This window comes from Protopterus annectens, chromosome 13.part0 (genome assembly GCF_019279795.1).
Source record: "Protopterus annectens isolate FY-2018-M chromosome 13.part0, PAN1.0, whole genome shotgun sequence".
Taxonomy (NCBI): domain Eukaryota; kingdom Metazoa; phylum Chordata; order Ceratodontiformes; family Protopteridae; genus Protopterus; species Protopterus annectens.
Genome location: NC_056747.1, coordinates 1,100,639,655 through 1,100,660,680, shown reverse-complemented (window position 1 = coordinate 1,100,660,680; position 21,026 = coordinate 1,100,639,655). Strand labels below are relative to the sequence as shown.

Below are 21,026 nucleotides of genomic sequence, written 5' to 3'. Positions count from 1 at the left end.
AGGTATATACCAAAAGGGGCGTTGTACTCAATTATTGGCCTGATGAGGGAAGAGTACAGAGAGGATATAACTTCTATTTCTGTGGAGCCAGTGCCCTTATTTGAGATAAGCAATATAGAATGGCCCTTCTTGTCACTGTGGAAACACAGTGATCAAAGGTAGGGCTGCTGTCAGCCTGTGTGTGTGCTTATGGGGAAGTCTATTGATGTGGTAGTTAGCCGGAACATTACTCTTACTGAAAGGGATGATGATACATTTCATCGAATTTAAGGCTGTGACTTTGGCACCAATAATTTGTTCGCATAAGACCCTCTTGTAGGATGTTGACATTGTTTGGGGATTCTGTGACCACTCCTAATTTGCAGTCGTCAGCAAACTGTCAGCCACAGACCTTTAGTTTTTGCTTGTACTTCGGAGAAGTAGATTCTGAACAGTAGAGGTCCCAGGACTGATCCCTGTGGAACACCACTGGTTACAGGTCTGTTTTTGGAGGTGGATTCCCCTATTTTGACTGCATGGGTTGCATCGGTGAGCCAGTTAGCAACCCATCTAATGATGTAAGGGTTGATACCTAGCAGACTGAGTTTGCCAATAATGCATGAATGGGGAATAGGTAGGCTGGATGCACAGTTTTCCCCTTGTCCAGGGCTCTGGTGACATCTCAAAGCCCACCAGGTTTAACAGGCATGATCTCCCTTTGACAAATCCAAACTAAGTAGGGTTAAGTGTTTGGAGATTACCTATGTCTTTGTTGATAAGGTCCATGATGATTTGCTCTATGGCCTTGGAGAAGTTTTTTTTTAGTTTAGTTGCTGCTAAGGGGGGGGGGGGGTGTTGTGATAGTTATTTCACATGAGACTGATTTCTGGTCAGATCTGACAAGGGAAGACCTCACAGTGGGGGTGCTACAGCAGTCCCCAATATTGGTAAGCACCAGATCTAAGATGTTGGTGCCCCTGTTTGAGTTTGAGCACAAGTAATTTACCCATTCAATGAGTGAGTAATTAAAATCATCCAAAGCCATGATGTTCGGATGTATCTTGATGGATTTCAGTAGATTCAAATAGGCAGAGTGGGTGTCCTGATTCATGGAGGGGGTCCTGTAGCTGGCAATAACTTGAGTAGGTGTCCTATCAACAGTTAGTTGCACCTGAAGTGTCTCCAGCAGTTTAACCAATCTTGGAATTTTGATAACACTGCCTCCTTTAGTTTTTATGCCTTCTGTCCTTGGTCTGAATATGTGTTAGGAGGTGTAACCTGGTATGGCTGGGGTGCTCTCCACAGCCTTAAACCAGGTCTCTGTGACTGCACAAATGTCTGTGGCTTTCAAGGTGAGGATTGCTTCCAGTAAGTGCATTTTCATTGCAAGACTCCTAGTGTTAAGCAGCATAATCATGCTGTTGCTTTTAGATGGAGTTTTTATGTCGGCAATTTTGTCCTGGAGACACTGCCTAAAAAATGCACCATGTGGTGGCAAGAGCCTTTGCCAGTAGCCAAAATCCCATGGGTGATGGATGAAGACCATCTGTGGCAAAGCATGACGGTCTTTCGATCATCCTTTAGAATTTTAAAAATGGTGATATGGACTGTGGAGAGGAAGTGGAAGTAGATTTGTCTAGTCTGTTACACGTTACTCTTAGCAAACAGCAAACCCAGCTAGTTAATAGGCCTCCGTTTCCTCTCTTTCCTTAATTTTCTCTTGCGTATTGTGGTTTATGACCCTCCTCTGTCATCCATGGGTGTCTTCTGTGAAAAAGATGTCTTGCCTGTACCTTAGTGGACTCCTGACTCTTCTGAGTAACGTCTTGTTTTCTATGAAAGTACATGTTTCAGTATTTTGAAGACACTGTCACTTGTTTTTCTTGTTGCTGTGTTAAAGTAATCTTCTGGGTTGCCTGTATCCTGCTGGTAAGCTACCAGAGGAAGTGGTTTTCAGAAAGAATGTTAATAATATATTTTTTTTAATAAGTAAGCATTGTTTAAGACCAGGTTCATTTTTGCTGAGAGGTAATTTCCACCATCTCCAGTCCAGCATCGTTTTTCTCCCTTGCTTAATGATTTTGATGCATCTTTTGTTTCCCTTGGTGGGTAGGGCCACATGTAGATGCCCTTTCAAATCACTATTGCTATATTCTTTACATAAGGGATCTCCTGCCAGGGATAGCACAATATCCAGCTAGTATACCAAAGCCTTTACATGTTATAGGGGCCTTCCATCGCAGGTATGCTTCCTGTGCAAGGTGTAGGGCATAAAGATGATGTGCAGATGTAAACACTCGGAACTTCTTTACTGCCAGTCCAAACGCCATTTTTGAACATTGGTCTGAATACCTTTCTGCCATGCTGGTTAATAAGCTGTCTTCAGATAAGTGCCCCCTTTGGGCTTTCTTATCTACCAGTTTTCTTTATTGTATTGTACTTCTATTCATGTCATCCGAGAAGAGAAAATGTCAAGTGTGGGAGGCTGATTCCCCATAAAGACAGTCACGACCAGTGTCTTTTTTGCTTCAACACTTGCCACAATCATACACCGTGCTCCATCTTCAAGAGTTTGTACCCAAGACCCTTCTTATTATCTTATCTTCTTATTCATATACCTTGAGAGCAAATGACTTAAGCTGTTGGCCCAGAGTACTGTGGTGGAATCCTCCCACCCTGAGGGTCAGCTGTTTTCCAAGAGGAAGGACAAAAAGCTGAGGCCTGATCCGGTCACTTTCCATCCTCCCTCAGATGTGCGAGCCTGGTAAGAAAAAGTACTACTTTTCATGAAGACAATTTTTATTAATACACTACATCCCCTTAACTGGAAGTCACTAAAGACTCTCCCCATAGATGATGCGGTCTCCGAGTTCAACAAAATCTTCCCAGGTGTTCTAAACAAACTAGCCCCCCTAAGAATAAAGAGTTAAAACCAACTTTGTCCCATGGCTATTCTTGGCAATTAAACAGCTCATGAAACAGAGACAAAGCATGCAAGGTCTGGACACAAAATTAAACATCTCCTACTTTACTATCATATAGACAGTTAAGAAACCTAATATGACACCTTACTACCAAATATGAGAACCTACTACTCAACCAGTCAAAACATATATATTGTCAGAACTGTCCTGGGCCTCAGTCAGTAAACTTAAATCCAGGACGAGCTTACACAGTCAACACCAAACACACCCACCCACACACACAAAATGATAAGATAGCCAACCAGTTCAGTACTCTGTTTATGCAGACAGTGCAGTCATTAACTAAGTAGGTGACTAATTGAGCTCTTGCGGTCCCTGCTTAGTCAAATAACCTTCTCCAGATTTTCTCCTTCCAAGCAATTCCCACAGATATCATCGAAAATTCATAAAGATTAAGGCCTACTACAGCTGTCCTTGACAGTCTACCTGGCGAATATCTTAAAACAGCAGCTGAGGCTATTGCATATCCAGTTCCAGTTCTGATAAATTGATCCTTAGTGGAAAAAATCATTCATTATTCCACTTCACAAGGGAGACATCAATACAGATCTTTCACACTAATAGGCCATGTGCCATTTTATCCTCCTTATCAAAAATCTTGGCAAAATATGCTCATGCCCAACTTCTCAGCTTTCTAATGGATAACCAAATTCGATCTTCAATCCATCTTGCTACTGTACTCATTACAGCACAACTGCAACTTTGCTGAATTTTGTTAATACTGTCAGCACCTAAAGAAATGCCTGAAGCCTTGTTTCCACCATCTTCCTAGACTTATCAAAAGCTTTTTTGATACTGTCTCCCACCAGAAACTCTCTTATCCCTGGGGCTCACCCACTCTTTTTATGGCAGTGGTTCCATAGCTACCTCTCAAACAGAGCACAAGTAGTGAGATGGAAAATGATTAATCTAGCTTCTACTGCAAGTGGGGAAAAGAGAAAATTTGTTTATGCTGGACAACTACTGACATGCCCTTTTCTCCACTGTAGTGTGGTCTTGGGGTTGGTATATATAGGTAGGGTGGTGTGGGGGTGAAACCCCCCACCTGGGTGTGTTTGAAATACTGTGGTGAGAGGGACATGGACCTATTGGCCGGGTCTATATTACAGCATCAAAAACGCCGTAGCAGCGAATATGAAAAGACCGACATTCATCGAAATCCATTTCTGCAATTCGCTGAATTCTTACACTGCAAATATGTGGTTGGCCATCTACACAATTTTGCCCTTTTCTTTGCTGTAGTGCAATCTTGGAGTTGGTATATTTAGTTATGGGGGGTGTGAGGAGGCAAAGACCCCCACATGGTTTGGTTTAGGTAAAATTAATTTTGTTGTGTTGTGGGGCAAGTATTTGTTTGCCTGACAAGTTTTCAGTGAGTCGCGGAAATGGATATGTTCTTCGTGTTTCACTGTTGGTCATAGGTTGCCCTCATTCGGCCTGAATAACAAGGTCTTGGGTCCTGCATCAGTTGCTGTCCCTTCTTCCATGACGTCAGGTCATCAGGGGTATAAAACATGCAGCCAACGCCATTTTAATCCGTCTTTCTTGCTGTGCAGTGCCCGAAGCAGAAGCAGTTCGTGAGTGCCGGTCGCCTGACTCCTGAAATTTTCATTTTTGAGTTTCAGAACCAAAGTCTTCAACCTAAAGCTAAGTACCCCGTTGGGGCAACTTTTTCTTGCTCTTTATCGATGTCAGTAAAAGTTAATAATTGTATGACTTGTGGGAAGCAAATACCTCATAAGGATTTTCATTTGTACTGTATTCCTTGCCTAGGCCCTGACCACAAAGTGCCTTGCTGTTGGTTTTGTGCTAAATTTAACCAACGCACTATTAAGCGTCTGTATATTTTTGCTTCTAAATATTTTGGCTCAAGATTTAACTATCCAAAAATGTCGTCGGTTAGCAATCAGACTACCGGAATTCACAAAAAACGCAAAGAAAGAGACAGACCATCGCGGCCCAAAACTAATGACAAAGCTTCTTCTAAACCAGTCGCCGGTACTCAGTGAGCCGCTTTCGCAGCCCCTGATGCCTGCTACTTTTGATTCACAGGCCTCTACCAAGACTTATTCGGAGTCTGGTATGCTGCGAGACACCAAGTATTGAACCCATGGATGTCTCTCCCTTAGATGGGTCCAGAGCCGCTGAGCAGGCACCGGCTTTTGAGGGTTTCAGGCCTAAAGATTTGTTTATCAAACAGATGCCATCATCAAAACCAAGGCCAAAACCAACTTCTATGTCTAAAAAACCGATGCATGGGTCACATGTTCAGGCCCCTATGCCTAAAAAACAAATAATCAAAATGGCTGAGGATTTAATTACCTTGATTAGGGGTTCCCAACCCCCTCCTGCTAAGAGGCCTAGGCAAGGCACTGATTATGAATCTTCAGATCAGGTTTCCATTTCTTCTGATCAGGAATTTTCTATTCCACCTTATGAGGACTCTGATGTAGAATAATCCATCCCTTCTGCTTCTCCTCCTGAGGATTTTTGTTTTGGAGAAACTTTGCATACCTTAAGGGAACATTTCCACTAGGAGAGTCAGGATTTTTCAGAATCCAAGAAGAGGCTTAGGGATTTCCTTCTTCCTCAACATAGGCCTTTGGCTGTACCTCCTGTTGTAGACATTGTTGATGTTTTATCAGAATCCAGCATGGCTCCTGATTCCCTGCCTTCAGGCTCCTAGTAAGCCAGACAGATATTACAGGGTTCCTGACTCCCACAAGTTTCTTTTTAAAAACCCTACTGCTGACCCTGAAACAATTTCTCAGGGTCCCAAGGGTGTTAAGGCTTCTACTGCTAAAAATCCTACCCCTTCTGATAGAGACTCCAGGGCGCTGGATAGATGGGGTAAGAAGGTTTACACGTCCTCAACCCTGGCAATCAGGGCTTTAAACTGTCAATTTCATATGCTTAAATGTCAGCAGCATGTCATGGACTTACTGAAAATGATGTTGATTTCTGATTGTGTGGAAAATAGAGTTACAGGATTTATTGCATTCAGCTGAACAAGTTGGAAAGCATACTTTGCAATGTGGTTTTGATTCCTTGGAGGCCTCTTGCAGGGCTGCCGTAACTGGATCTGTGATAAGAAAGCATGCTTGGCTCAAGGAGCAAAATCTGCCTGATCATGTTAAAGCAAAATTGTTGGATGCTCCTTTATAATAGGACAGTCTATTTGGTAATAAGGCAGAAGACGTTTTGAAAAAGATGGAAGACAAAGCTAAATCTATGCAAACTGTAAAATATTTCCTACAAGTGCATCCACCCAGGTACAGTAGGCACTGGTCTACTAAGAATTGGTCCTTTCCAGTACCCAACAGAGCCGCTCAGGTCAAACCCAGACACTCCAAAGGCTCCAGGTTTCAGTCACAAGGAACTTGCAGAACAAAACAATGGGGTGCTTCCACCTCCAAATCTGGAAGTAGCAAGGCGCACCCCCTGCCGTAAAAAGTCTCAGTGACTTTCCTCTGCCATTTCCAAGCACTTATCTTTTGGCAGCCCCTTTGAGGGGAAAACTAGCACTTCATGCACAAAATTGGCATCTAATTACCCAGGGCAAGTGGGTTTTAAATATAGTATCCCAGGGATACAGATTTCATTCCCACACATTGCCAATTCCAAGATCTGCCTCCAAATCAGTGAGCAGAGGCCCAGAAACAAGTTTTGTCCCTCATGGATATGGGGGCTATTCAACCAGTACCAGAAAAGGAAAAAGGATAAGGTTTTTATTCAAGACTTTTCCTGGTACCCAGAAAAGACAAATCATGGCGTCCAATTCTGGACTTACCCATTCTAAATACTTTCTTGGACATTCCAAAATTCAAGATGCTGACTCTACAACAGTTACTGCCTATGCTGGGCAAGGATGCCTGGTTGGTAACTCTAGACTTAAGAGGCTTACCTGCATATCCCAATCAGGGAATCTTGCAGAAGATACCTCTGCTTCAAAGGAGGCTATTTGCATTACCAGTTCTCTGCACTGCCCTTTGGCTAATCTACTGTGCCCAGGGTCTTCACAAAGTGCCTGGCACCAGTAATTGCATTTTGTAGACAAAGAAACATTCAAATCTATCCTTACCTGGACGATTGTCTAATTCAGGCAGAAAACAAGGACACTTTTCTACAGCATCTGGCATTTGTAAAAAGGCTTCTAATATGCCTAGGGTACACCATAAACTAAAAGAAATCACAACTGGTACCCTCTCAAATAATTACATTCCTGGGTGCAAGCTTGAATACAACTGCCCAGATGGCTTACCTCACACCAGACAAACAAATTCAATTGATGACATACGTTAAACAAGTGGCCACAAAAACCCAGCTATCTGCAAGACAAATTCTGCAGGTCTTGGGGTTCATGGCTTCTTGCATTCTACTAATTCCATATGCAAGACTGCATATGAGGAAACTTCAATGGTACCTAAAAAGCTTATGGAGTCAACATTGTCACAGCCTGGAAACAATGATTCCTATCATTCCTTGCCTGCAACAGGAGTACCTATGGTGGGCAGAGGCCTATCAGCAAAACAAGGGACTGTCATTCATTCCACCCCCTGCCACCCAAACCCTGACTACAGACACATCAGATTATGCTTGGAGGGCCCATCTGGCAGGGAGATGCATTCAGGGCAAATGGAGCCTCAACCAAATGCACCTACATATCAACCAGAAAGAAATGCTAGCTGTACAGAATGCTTTGACAGCCTTCAAGGACTTTCTTCATACAGAACAACTACTGATAGACGGGCAACATCACAATTATGTGGTACATAAGCAGGGGGGTACCCACTCCTACCCCCTTTGCAGACTAGCCATGGCTTTGTGGAACACAGCCTTGACTTACCAAATACATCTACAAGCTCAATTCCTGCCAGGAAAGCAAAATACTCTGGCAGACGAACTAAGCAGAAATCTTATGGACCCACACAAATGGAAACTGGATCCACAAATCTTCAGCATGTTGACATGAAAATGGGGGAGCCCAGACATGGATCTTTTTGCCTCTCCCCAAAACTATCAGATGGACAAATTCTGCACAAGAATTCATCACAAAAAAGCTTGGAAAGCGGATGCTCTATCCTTCAGCTGGAAAAACCTATCAGTCTATGCCTTTCCCCTTCTGCCTCTGCTCTCCAAGGTTTTACTAAAATTCAGACAGGAAAAAACGAAAATGATTGATTGCTCCAGACTGGCCTCGCCAACACTGGTACCCGCTCCTACGCAATATGTCACACCTTCCTCCGTGGTACCTGCCTCAGACACCTTATCTACTGTCTCAGCAGAACTATCAAATTCTGCACACTCTGCTCCAAACTCTGAATCTTGCAGCATGGCTAATCAACTAATTTCAAAAGTCACATCTCTCAGTAAACCTGTGATGGATGTCATTTTGGAGGCTAGAAGGCCTAGTACTAGATGTCATTTTGGAGGCTAGAAGGCCTAGTACTAGAAAATCCTATGCTGATAAATGGAAAAGATTATGTGCCTGGAACCAAGCACAAGGAATAAACACAGCAATGCCCAATATTCCTCAGATTCTGCAATATTTAACTGAGATGCTTCATAAGGGCCTATCTTTTTCTTCTATAAAAATCCATGCCTTTGCCATTTCGGCTCATTACAACACAGAGCCTCCTCTCTTTTCTCATCCCCTGCTAAAGCAGTACCTCAGAGGGGCCAAAAATTTGAGACCTCCCTGGAGAGCACCAACTCCTGCATGGGACCTCAGTTTTGTGCTGGAAAAACTCACCCTACCTCCTTCTGAACCAGCTGCTACTGCAGACATAAAATCTCTCTCTTGGAAGACCGCATTTCTTTTAGCAGTCACTTCAGCTAGAAGGATTTCAGAACTGCAGGCTCTCATGGCAATGGAGCCTTTCATTATCTTTTATCTGGACAGGGTGACCCTCAGGACCAATCCATCCTTTATGCCTAAGGTGGTCTCCAGTGTGGCTCTTAATCAGACCATTCATCTGCCAACTTTTTTCCCAAATCCACAAAACAAGGGGGAGCAGATTCTGCATTCATTGGATGTACACAGACAACTAAGATTCTACTTAAACAGGACAAAATCTCTAAGAAAATCTGAGCAATTACTGGTGGCATTTGCTGCAGGGGCAGAGAGAAAGGCTATTTCAAAGCAGACTATTTCAAAATGGATAAGCCATTGTATTAGTTTCTGCTACATGCACCATGGTAAATCTGTCCCCATGGGGATCAGATCCCATTCCACCAGGGCTGCATCTACTTCTGCAACCTTTCTTAGAGGTGTTCCTACCAGAGACGTTCTAGAAGCTGCTACTTAGAGCTCATTTCATACGTTCACCAAACATTACCATTTACCTCTCTTCTAAATCTAGAGCAGGCTTTGCCGCTGCTGTCCTGCAGGGACTTATAGCTGCTCCTAATGCTGTATAATTCCATCCTCCCAACCATAGCTTTGGGATTCTACCCAAATATAATGACTGCAACAGTGAAACACGAAGAAGAACATAGTACAGTTGTGTACACTTACCATAAATGTAGATGTTCGAGTGTATTCACTGTTACAGTCCTGGTTACCCACATACCTCTTCTTTCTTTTACTATGCTCAAAAGCCTTTTTGGTGTATTTACTTTTAGTTGAAGGTATATTTTTGTGTTCTAAATTACATGCATATATATATATATATATATATATATATATATATATCCTTCAAGGATGCATCTGCAGTCCTTACAAATGGGTTGTCCTGTCCAAAGTCTGGGTCTGGCCTCGGCTGGTGTCGCACTTCACCCATAGCTGCAGTTCTTGTATAAAGGCATCAGTTTCCTCAGTCTTTCTTGCAGCAGAAGCTGGTCGGTCAGAACCAGAGATTACTACTCCTGAAGACTTCTAAAAGCTCCTCAGCCGATGTCAGAAAAGTGAATAACTGTTTAACTTGTGGGAAACAAATACCTCATAAAGATTTCCACTCTTACTGCTTACCTTGTTTAGGCCCAGACCACGGCGTAGCAGCTTGTCTAGCCTGTGCTTCTTTTTAACCGACGGGACGCTTAGGCGTCGGTCGAAATTGAGGAGTTTTTCGCTCGATTTTGCCGCCGGATCCTCCGACTATGCAAATATCTAAAAATGCAAGGAAGGACCGACATGAAACCGCGGTTAAGCCAATCAAGGTGTCTCTCAGTTTCGGCTGAAACCGAGCAAGCGGTTCTTCCTTCAGCCGAAAACTACCTCCAACGAGGGCCTCTTCCAACCTGGTGGAATCGGCTTGAAATCCCACCTGCTCTTGCAGTTTCTCAGGAATTATCTGACACTATCCCCTTGGATATTTCAACTCCTGCACGTGGAGCTGCTAGGCCACCTGCAGCCATGTCTATTAAGGCCTTTGCCAGGGCTAAAGCAGCTAAATCTACTAAATCTGTGCCTGCCAAGACCCCCTCTCACAGGCCTAGCTCTAGTTCACAAATGCTTAGTCTAGCAGAGGATCTCATTTCTTTAATCCGGGGATCCCAACCTCACCCAGACAGGGCCTCTCACCCACCTCCAGAGAAGAGGCCTAGAGCAGAGCCCCCTGAGCCAGTTTCTACAGATGATTCGTCTGATGAGTCAGATAATACAAACCCTCCAGAGGGCCCTTTCTCCCCTTAGACTCTGATGCGGAAGAGTCCATTCCTTCTGCCTCTCCGCCTGAGGAATTTTCCTTTGGGGAAACCTTGCATGCTATGAGGGAACAATTTCAGTGGCAGGGCCAGGATTTTTCAGACTCCAGAAAAAGGCTTAGAACTTTTCTGCATTTACCACAACATAGACCTTTAGCCCCATACCTCCAGTTCTCTCTGTTGTAGATGATGCATTTAATGATGCTTGTACTGCTCCTGATTCACTACCTCCGGCCCCTGCTAAGCCCGATAGGTACTACAGGGTCCCGGACACGCATTATCATTTGTATAAGGCTCCTTTTGCAGATCCCGAGACTATCTCCCAGGGACCTAAGGCTGTAGCAGCTACCTCTGCCAAAACCCCCCTCTGAAAGGGAATCCAGGTCCTTAGAGATGGGGTAAAAAAGTTTACACTTCTGCTACTCTTTCAGCTAGGGCCTTGAACTGTCAATTCCACATGATCCAGTATCAAGAATTTATGCTAGACCAGTTAACCAAAAAGCTGTCCTCGGATGAACCATTAGACAAAAAAATCTGTTCAGGAAATGGTACATAACATTCAGCAAGTCAGTAACCATTCCTTAAAATGCGGCTATGATGCACTGGAGGCTTCCTTTAGATCAGCCATGACTGGCACAGTTATCAGAAGGCATGCATGGTTAAAAGAGCAGGCCTTACCAGACCATGTCAAATCAAAGTTACTAGATGCTCCCATGGACAAGATCAATTTGTTTGGCTCTCCTGCACAACAGGTGCTGAAGAAGATGGAAGAGAAGGCAAAATCTGTCCAGACAGTGAAAGATTTCTTACAGGTCCAACCTCCAAGGTTTAGCAGGAATTGGCCCTCCAAGAATTGGTCCTTTCCAGACTCCTCCAGAGCTCAGAGAGGCAGAAATAGGCGTTCAAGAGGCAGAAGTCAATCCAGAGGTGCCTACAGGGGACACCAGTGGCAGGGTAACAACCAGCGAGGTACAGCCACAGACACAGCCACCACCACTACTACAGGACAATGACTTGGCTCTGGCAGGAACAACTAGAAGCACCCTTAGGCGGGAAGCTAGCTTTATTTTCAGAAAACTGGCATTTCATCACAAGAGAAAAGTGGATTTTGCAGGCAATAGACCAAGGTTACAGGTTTCACTTCCATACTCTACCAAGGAAGAGAGGAATGCCAAACCTACCTCCAAACCAAAAGACAGAAGCTCTAAAACAAATAACTCAATTACTAAGGATGAGAGCTGTAGAAAAGGTACCATCTATGGAGCGAGGACAGGGATTTTACTCCAGACTCTTCCTGGTACCAAGAAAAGAAAACAAATGGAGACCTATTCTCAACCTGTCCGCTTTAAACACATTCCTCATTGTTCCAAAATTCAAAATGCTGACCCTACAGCAGCTTCTTCCCATGTTGGGCAAGGAGTCTTGGCTGGTAACTCTAGATCTCAAGGAGGCATACCTGCACGTCCCCATACGACCAAATTGCAGAAGATACCTCAGATTTCTTGCAGGATCAGAGCATCATCAATTCTCAGCATTGCCCTTTGGCTTATCTACTGCGCCCAGAGTGTTCACGAAATGCCTGGCATCAGTAATTGCTCATTGCAGGCTTCAGGGAATCCAAATCTACCCTTACCTGGACGACTGCCTGATACAAGTGGACAACAAAAACAAGCTAACAGAAGACTTGAAAAGGGTCATTTATCTACTGCAAGCCCTGGGATACACAGTCAATATAAAAAAGTCAAGGCTGATACCATCCCAAAGGATAACCTTTTTGGGCGCAGAACTGGACACATCAAAACAAATGGCATTCCTAACAGTAGAAAAACAGGAACAATTCCCTCTCTACTTCTTGGCATTAACAAAGCAGAACCAGCTAACAGCAAGAAAAGTACTGCAAGCCTTGGGTTTCATGGCATCCTGCATAATATTAGTTCCACATGCCAGACTGCACATGAGAAAGTTACAGTGGTACCTAAGGAATTTATGGTCTCAGCACAAGCACAGCCTAGAAACCCAAATTCCTATAATTCCATGTTTGAAGCAAGAATTCCAATGGTGGGCTCAGGCCTGTCAAACAAACAAAGGGCTGCCCTTCCACAACACTCAACCAGGCCAGACCATCACAACGGACGCCTCAGACCTCGGTTGGGGGGCACACATGCTGGACAAATGCATACAAGGCTTATGGACTCAAGACCAGCTGCATCTACATATAAATCAAAAGGAAATGCTGGCAGTAAAACTGGCAATTCAGGCATTCAGACCATTACTCCAACAAGGCCATCTGTTGATAAGGACAGACAACACCACAGTTATGTGGTACATCAACAAACAGGGAGGCACACATTCGTACCCTCTATGCCGGATGGCAATGGACCTCTGGAATGTGGCCCTGAGCTACAACATTCAGTTACAAGCAATTTTTGTGCCAGGAAAAGAAAACATTCTAGCAGACATACTAAGCAGAACTACCACGGATGCCCACGAATGGATGCTGCATCCGGACGTCTTCAAAGCCATTACAAAAAAATGGGGACTACCAGAAATAGACTTATTTGCATCACCACACAATCACCAACTGAAGAAATTCTGCATGAGGACGTACCACCCACTTGCTTGGAAAGTGGACTCCCTATCTTTCAATTGGAAAAACCTGACAGCATATGCATTTCCACCACTTCCTTTGATGCACAAGGTGCTATTGAAAATCAGAGGATCAACCAAGGATCATCCTGATAGCTCCAGACTGGCCAAGGCAACATTGGTACCCACTACTGAGGAGCATGGCTCGGGAACAAATATGGGCTCTACCTCTAGTTCCCTTACTGTTAACACAGAACAACTACAACACCCCGCATCCAAACTTGAAAACACTGCAGCTGTCTGCCTGGAACATTGCATAATACCAAATAACCCAGATATTTATCTCAAAGGGTTAAAGACATTATCTTGGAGGCTCGCAGACCCTCAACAAGAAAAAATTATTCAGCAAAATGGAAAAGATATCACATTTGGAGTACTGCAAAGGGAGAAAATGTGTCACTGGCAAACATTGCCAACATCCTGGAATACTTGGCAGAGCTCTTCCACAACGGCCTGTCCTATTCTTCCATTAAGATTCATGCATCAGCTATTTCAGCAGAATACAACTTGGATCCTCCCGTCTTCTCACATCCTCTGCTCAGGCAGTTTCTGAGAGGAATTAAAAATGTAAAACCACCTAGGAAACCACCATTGCCAGCATGGGACTTAAACTTTGTACTAGAAAAGTTGACACGCCCTCCTTTCGAACCAGCAGCAACAGCAGACTTACAATACTTATCATGGAAAACTGCTTTTCTGCTTGCAATCACTTCAGCAAGAAGGGTATCTGAGCTACAGGCATTAATGGCAGTACAACCCTTCCTGATCTTCCATCAAGATAGTGTCCATGAGAACAAATCCTACTTTTATGCCGAAGGTGGTCTCCAGGGTATCTTTAAATCAAGCTATCCATCTACCTACATTCTTCTCCAACCCACAAAACAGGGGAGAAAGACTGTTGCATACCTTGGATGTACATAGACAACTACGCTACTACCTGGACAGGACCAAGGGCAATAGAAAAACTGACCAGCTACTGGTAGCATATGCAGCAGGGATGGAAGGAAAAGCAATTTCAAAACAGACAATCTCTAAGTGGATAGGAAATTGCATTAGATTTTGTTACTCTTACCATGGGAAGAAAACTCCAGAAAACATCAGACCTCACTCTACAAGGGCAACAGCCACTACCACAGCTTTTCTGTGGCTACCAAAGACATTTTAGAGGCTGCTACTTGGAGCTCCGTGCATACATTTGCCAAGCATTATAATTTGCCTTTATACTCCAGATCCCGAGCAGGTTTTGCCACTGCTGTTTTGCAAGGGATCTTAACTACACCATAATCTTTTATTTTCTCCTCCTCCCCCAGTTTGGCTATGGTATTCTACCCATTTGTAAGGACTGCAGATGCATCCTTGAAGGACATAGTACAGTTTTGTACCTACCATAAATGTAGATGTCCGATAGGCATGCATCTGCAGTCACACCCTCCTTCCCCTCTGTGGTACTCTAGGGTACTTACCCATCTTGTAGCTAGCTGGGGAATCTATTATGGTGTATTTGTTTGTATATATGTACATACATGCTTATTTTTTGTTTGCTCTCCACTATTTGGAACCATTTGCATTTTCCAAATTTAGCATTCCTAGAGGGCACCTGGCATCTGGGGCAAGAAACACTGAGGAAAATGGCGGCTGATGCCTTTATACCAAGAACTGCAGCTATGACGTCGGGTGAAGTGCGACACCAGCCGAGGCCAGACCCAGACTTTGGAATCCGGCCGACCGAAGGGCTGCCTGACGACAGGACAACCCATTCGTAAGGACTGCAGATGCATGCCTATCGGACATCTACATTTATGGTAGGTACAAAACTGTACTATATATATAAAGATATATATATATATATAAAGATATAAGTATTGCTCCCAATTTGGGGGGCACCTGACATCTGGGGCAAGAAAAACGGATTCAAATGGCATTGGCTGCATGTTTTATACCCCTGATGACCTAACATCATGGAAGAAGAGACAGCAACCGACGCAAGACCCAAGACTTTGTTATTCAGGCCGACTGAGGGCAACCTGCCAGCAGATTCCCCAAATGTAATGACTGCAACAGTGAATACACTCTAACATCTACATTTATGGTAAGTGTACACAACTGTACTTTCTCTGATCACTTGTCTGCCTTTTCGTATTTGCTGTTATGGCATTTTGACGCCGTAATATAGACCCCTGTTGGCCAACTACTTACTTACCCTGTCTCACACGTTCACTGAAACAAACGTTTGATTTATGAATGAACGTTGAGGAATAGGGTTCAATGTTTAGCCATTCAATGAAAGTTTTATTCGATGGCTAAACATAGACCTGGTAACTATCACATTGACAGTACACCACTAAGAGTCAACCCAGTAGTCAGGGACTTGGGGACATGCATAAACAGTAATCCGGAGTTTGACTATCACGTGTTTACAGTAATTAGGAAGTCATTCTATATTGTTCAACTTATAAACAAAGGTATGGCAGCTAGGTCCAAGGGAGGTGATTGTTCCAATATATTCAGCATTCGTCAGACATATCATTGACTACAGTGCCCCCTTTGATGTTCATTGTGTTACACTGCTGCAGTCATTACACTTGGGTTATCCTGCCATCAGGCGGTCCCGCAGTCGGCCTGAGTTCCAAAGTCTTGGTCCAGCGTCGGTTGCTGTCACTTCTTCCCTGACGTCAGTGCACCCAACGCCATTTTCTTGCCCGAAGAAGAAACAGTTCGCAAGTGCCAGTCGGCCGACTCCTGAGATTTTTGAAGTCGAATTTCAGATCCAAAGTCTTCAATAAAGCTAAGTACCCCGTTGGGGAAACTTTTTTCTTGCCTCAGACCGATGTCAGAAAAAGTTAATAATTGTATTTCTTGTGGGAAGCAAATACCTCATAAGGACTTCCACTCTTACTGTATTCCATTCCTAGGCCCTGATCACGACGTCACTAGTCGGTTTTGTGATGGATTTAACAAACGCACTATAAAAAGACGTTTTGATTTGATTTTGCTTTGCACTACTTTGGCTGAAGGTTCAATTATACGATGCCGTCGGATCAGCCGACAACCTCAATACCGAAAAAACGCAGAGACAAGGATAAAGACAGGCATCCGAGGTCCAAAACCGACGACGAAACCTCTTCTAGGCCAGTCGCCAGTTCTCAGTGAGGTGCTTTCGCAGCCCCTGACACCCGCTACCTCAGAGCCACAGGCCGCTTCCAACTCCCACGTGGAGACATCTAGGCCTCTGGAAACTAAAGGTATTGGGCCTACGGAAACTAATCCCTCAGATGGGTCCGGAGCCGCTGAGCAGGTATCGGCTTCTGAGGGTGTTTTCAGACCTTCACAACTTACCATTAAGACAACAAACAAGACAAAGGTACCATTAAAGACAAAGAAACAAGTACAGCATTCTCCTGGACAGTCATCCATGCCTAAGAAACAGATGCTCAAAATGGCCGAAGACCTCATTACTCTAATCAGGGGTTCCCATCCCCCTCCTGAGAAAAGGCCTAGGCAGGATACAGACTATGACTCCTCTGATCAGTTTTCCATTTCCTCTGATTCCTCTTCAGACCAGGGATACTCTCTACCCCCCTATGAGGACTCTGATGCTGAAGAATCTATCGCGTCAGCCTCTCCTCCTGAGGATTATTCTTTTGGGGAAACTTTACATACCATGAGGGAGCATTTCCATTGGGAAAGTCAGGATTACTCAGAATCCAAGAAAAGGCTCAGGGATTTCCTCTTATTGCCTCAGCACAGGCCCCTGACTATTCCGCCTGTGCTAGATATTGTAGATGATGTGTTCTCTGAATCCAGTTTATCTCCCGACTCTTTGCCCCCTGCTCCAGCCAAGCTAGATAGGTATTAGAGTCCCTGACTCTCACAAGTTTCTTTACAAAAACCCTTCTGCTGATTCAGAAACTATTTCCCAGGGTCCAAAAGGGGTTAAGGCTTCCATTACAAAAAATCCAGTACCCTTTGACAGAGATTCCAGAGCTTTGGATAGATGGGGGAAGAAACTATAAACTTCTGCAACTTTAGCAGTAAGAGTTTTGAATTACCAGTTTCACATGCTTAAGTACCAACAATATTTAATGGCTCAGTTAAAACAGAAAATGCTTGCAAGGTCAGAAGTTCCTGATTGTAAAGAAATGCAGGATTTATTGCATGCAGTTGAACAGGTGGGAAAACATACTCTGCAATGTGGTTTTGATTCTTTAGAGGCCTCTTGTAGAGCCACAGTTACAGGTTCTGTGATTCGAAGACATGCTTGGTTAAAAGAACAAAGTTTACCTGATCATGTTAAGGTAAAATTATTGGATGCTCCTTTACAGCATGATACTTTGTTTGGTGTTAAGGCAGAAGAGGTGTTAAAGAAAATGGAGGATAAAGCTAAATCTATGCAAACAGTCAAGGATTTCTTACAGGTACAGCCACCTCGGTTTAGCAGAAATTGGCCAACAAAGAATTGGTCCTTTCCAGTGTCAGATACAGACGCCCAAGAGGCAGATCTCAACCCCAAGGCTCAGACAGACAGCGACAGTGGGGCACCTCAACCCCAAAAGGTGGTGAGGACAAGTCATAACCTTACAGGAAACAGTCACAATGACTTTCCCCTTCGTACGCCAAGCTTGTCCCTTTTGGAAGCCCCCTTAGGGGGAAAACTAGAACTTTTTTCTCAAAACTGTCAAATAATCACCCAAGAGAAATGGGTCTTGAATACTGTGTCTTATGGTTACAGATTCCACTTTCATACTTTACCAAGGCTAAAAGGAATGCCAGACCTGCCACAAAATCAATGGGCAGAGGCACAAAAACAAATTTCAGCCCTCATGGACTTAAGAGCTATTCAGAAAGTACCACAACAGGAACAAGGACAAGGATTTTACTCAAGATTCTTCCTGGTCCCCAGAAAGGACAAGGCCTGGAGGCCCATACTAGACCTTTCAATTCTGAATACTTACCTGGATATTCCAAAATTCAAAATGTTGACATTACAGCAGCTTCTACCCATGCTGGGCAAGAAGGCTTGGCTTGTTTCTCTGGACCTCAGAGGCATACCTGCATGTCCCTATCAGGCAAAATTGCAGAAGATACCTCCGATTCAAAGCTGGAACAATGCACTACCAATTCTCTGCCCTGCCCTTTCGCTTATCTACTGCACCCAGGGTCTTCACAAAGTGCCTGGCACCAGTAATTGCATTTTGCAGACAAAAAGGAATTCAAATATATCCATACCTGGACGACTGCCTCATTCAAGCAGAGACAAAGGACATTCTTCTACAGCATCTGGCATTTGTAAAAAGGTTGCTAATTTCTTTAGGGTACACAGTAAATGAAAAGAAGTCAAAACTAGTGCCCACGCAACAGATTATATTCCTGGGTGCCAGTTTAAATACAACGGCCCAAATGGCTTACCTCACGCCAGACAAACAAGTTCAACTAACTCAATATTTTCAATTACTGGCAAGAAAGTCCCATCTCCCTGCAAGAAAATTCTGCAGGCCCTGGGATTCATGGCATCCTGCATACTACTAATACCATATGCCCGACTGCATATGAGGAAATTACAATGGTACCTGAAAAGTGTTTGGACTCCACACTCTCACAGTTTAGAAGCAGTAATACCAATGATTCCCTGCCTACAACAGGAGTTTTGATGGTGGGCACAGGCATGTCACCTAAACAAGGGTCAGCCTTTTACCCAACCCACAGCCAGGCAAACTCTAACAGATGCTTCGGATTACGCCTGGGGAGCACACATGGCAGGAAAATGCATTCAGGGCAAGTGGACCACAGACCAGATGCATCTTCACATCAATCAAAAAGAGAAGTTGGCTGTTCAAAATGCCTTAACAGCTTTCAAGGACCTTCTACATCCAGGACAATTATTACTAAAGACAGACAACACCACAGTAATGTGGTACATAAACAAGTAAGGGGGCACTCATTCCTATCCCCTATGCAGGCAAGCCATGACCTTGTGGAACACAGCTCTGAAGTATCAAGTTCACCTGCAAGCACAATTCCTGCCAGGAAAGAAAAATACTCTAGCGGACAATCTAAGCAGAAATATCATGGACCTTCACGAATGGAAATTGAATCCACAAATCTTCAGCATGGGAACGCAAAAATGAGGATGCCCAAACATAGATCTTTTTGCCTCCCCACTGAATTGCCAACTACAAAAATTCTGCACAAGGACTTATCACAAACAAGCATGGAAAGTAGATGCTCTTCTGTTCAGCTGGAAAAAACTAAAAGTTTATGCCTTCCCGCCACTGCCTCTCCTTTCAAAGGTACTCCTAAAAGCCAGACAAGAAAAACCACAGATGATCCTGATTGATTGCTCCAGACTGGCCATGCCAGCACTGGTACCCTATCTTAAGGAACTTGGCTCAAGGCCCACCATGGATTTTTGCCTCAAATTCCACACCTTCTGACTCAACAAAACAATCAGATCCTGCACGGTCAGCTCAAAACCCTAAACCTGGCTGCATGGCAGATACATTAGTCAAACAGGCAACACCTCTCTCTAAAGCTGTTATGGATGTCATTTTGGAAGCCAGGAGGCCTAGCACCAGGAAAGCTTACTCAGAAAAATGGAAGAGATTCTGCGCCTGGAACCAGGCTCAAAACCTTGACCCTCTTGTTCCAAACATTCCTCAGATTTTACAATGCTTAACTGAGATGCTGGACAGAGGCCTATCCTTCTCATCAATTAAGATCCACGCCTCTGCCATTTCAGCACATTACAGCACGGATCCTCCTTTATTCTCTCATCCCTTGCTAAAGCAGTACCTCAGAGGGGCTAAAAACGTAAGACCACCCCAGAGAGCACCATCACCAACTTGGGACCTCAACTTCGTTTTGGAAAAACTGACCTTACCACCTTTTGAGCCAGCTAATACAGCCGATCTAAAATTTTTATCATGGAAAACAGCTCTGCTCCTGGCAGTAACTTCAGCACAAAGAGTCTCGGAGCTACAGGCATTAATGGCAGTGGAACCTTTTATAATTGTTCATCAGGACAGGGTATCTTTAAGGACAAACCCTACCTTTATGCCAAAGGTGGTATCTAGTGTGGTTCTTAACCAAACCATCCATTTGCCAACTTTTTATCCAAATTCCCAGAATAAAGGGGAGAAACGTCTGCATTCTTTGGACATGCACAGGCAGCTACGCTTCTACTTGGACAAAACAAAGGCTTTCAGGAAAACTGAGCAACTGTTTGTAGCATATGCTGCAGGATCACAGGGCAAGGCTATCTCAAAGCAAACTATATCCAAGTGGATAGGACACTGTATTCGGTACTGCTACACACACCATGGAAAATCAGTCCCAAATAACATTAGGCCACATTCCACCAGGGCAACAGCCACTTCAACAGCCTTTCTCAGAGGAGTACCTACCAACAAAATTTTGGAGGCTGCAACTTGGAGTTCAGTGCACACCTTTACCAAGCATTACCACCTGCCTCTTTACTCTAAATCCAGAGCAGGCTTTGCCACTGCAGTTCTGCAGGGCCTCATAGTCAAGCCTAACTCTTTATAGACCAGCCACCCAACCTCAGCTTTGGGATTCTACCCAAATGTAATGACTGCAGCAGTGTAACACGATGAACATAGTACAGTTTTGTACCTACCATAAATGTAGATGTTCAAGTGTTCACACTGCTGCAGTCCAGGTTACCCTCCCTCCATCCCCTCTGAACTAGCTGGACTTATCTGTACATTTCTATCCTATACAACCTTTGGGGTGTATTTGCTGGTAACGGAAGCTATT

General features: G+C 44.0%; 1 protein-coding gene across 1 annotated transcript in view; it reads left to right on the top strand.

Annotated features, from left to right (window-relative positions):
* Positions 1 to 21,026, top strand: part of SLC35B1 (solute carrier family 35 member B1) — a 516,390-nt gene that overhangs the window by 461,155 nt on the left and 34,209 nt on the right. The window lies entirely within an intron of this gene.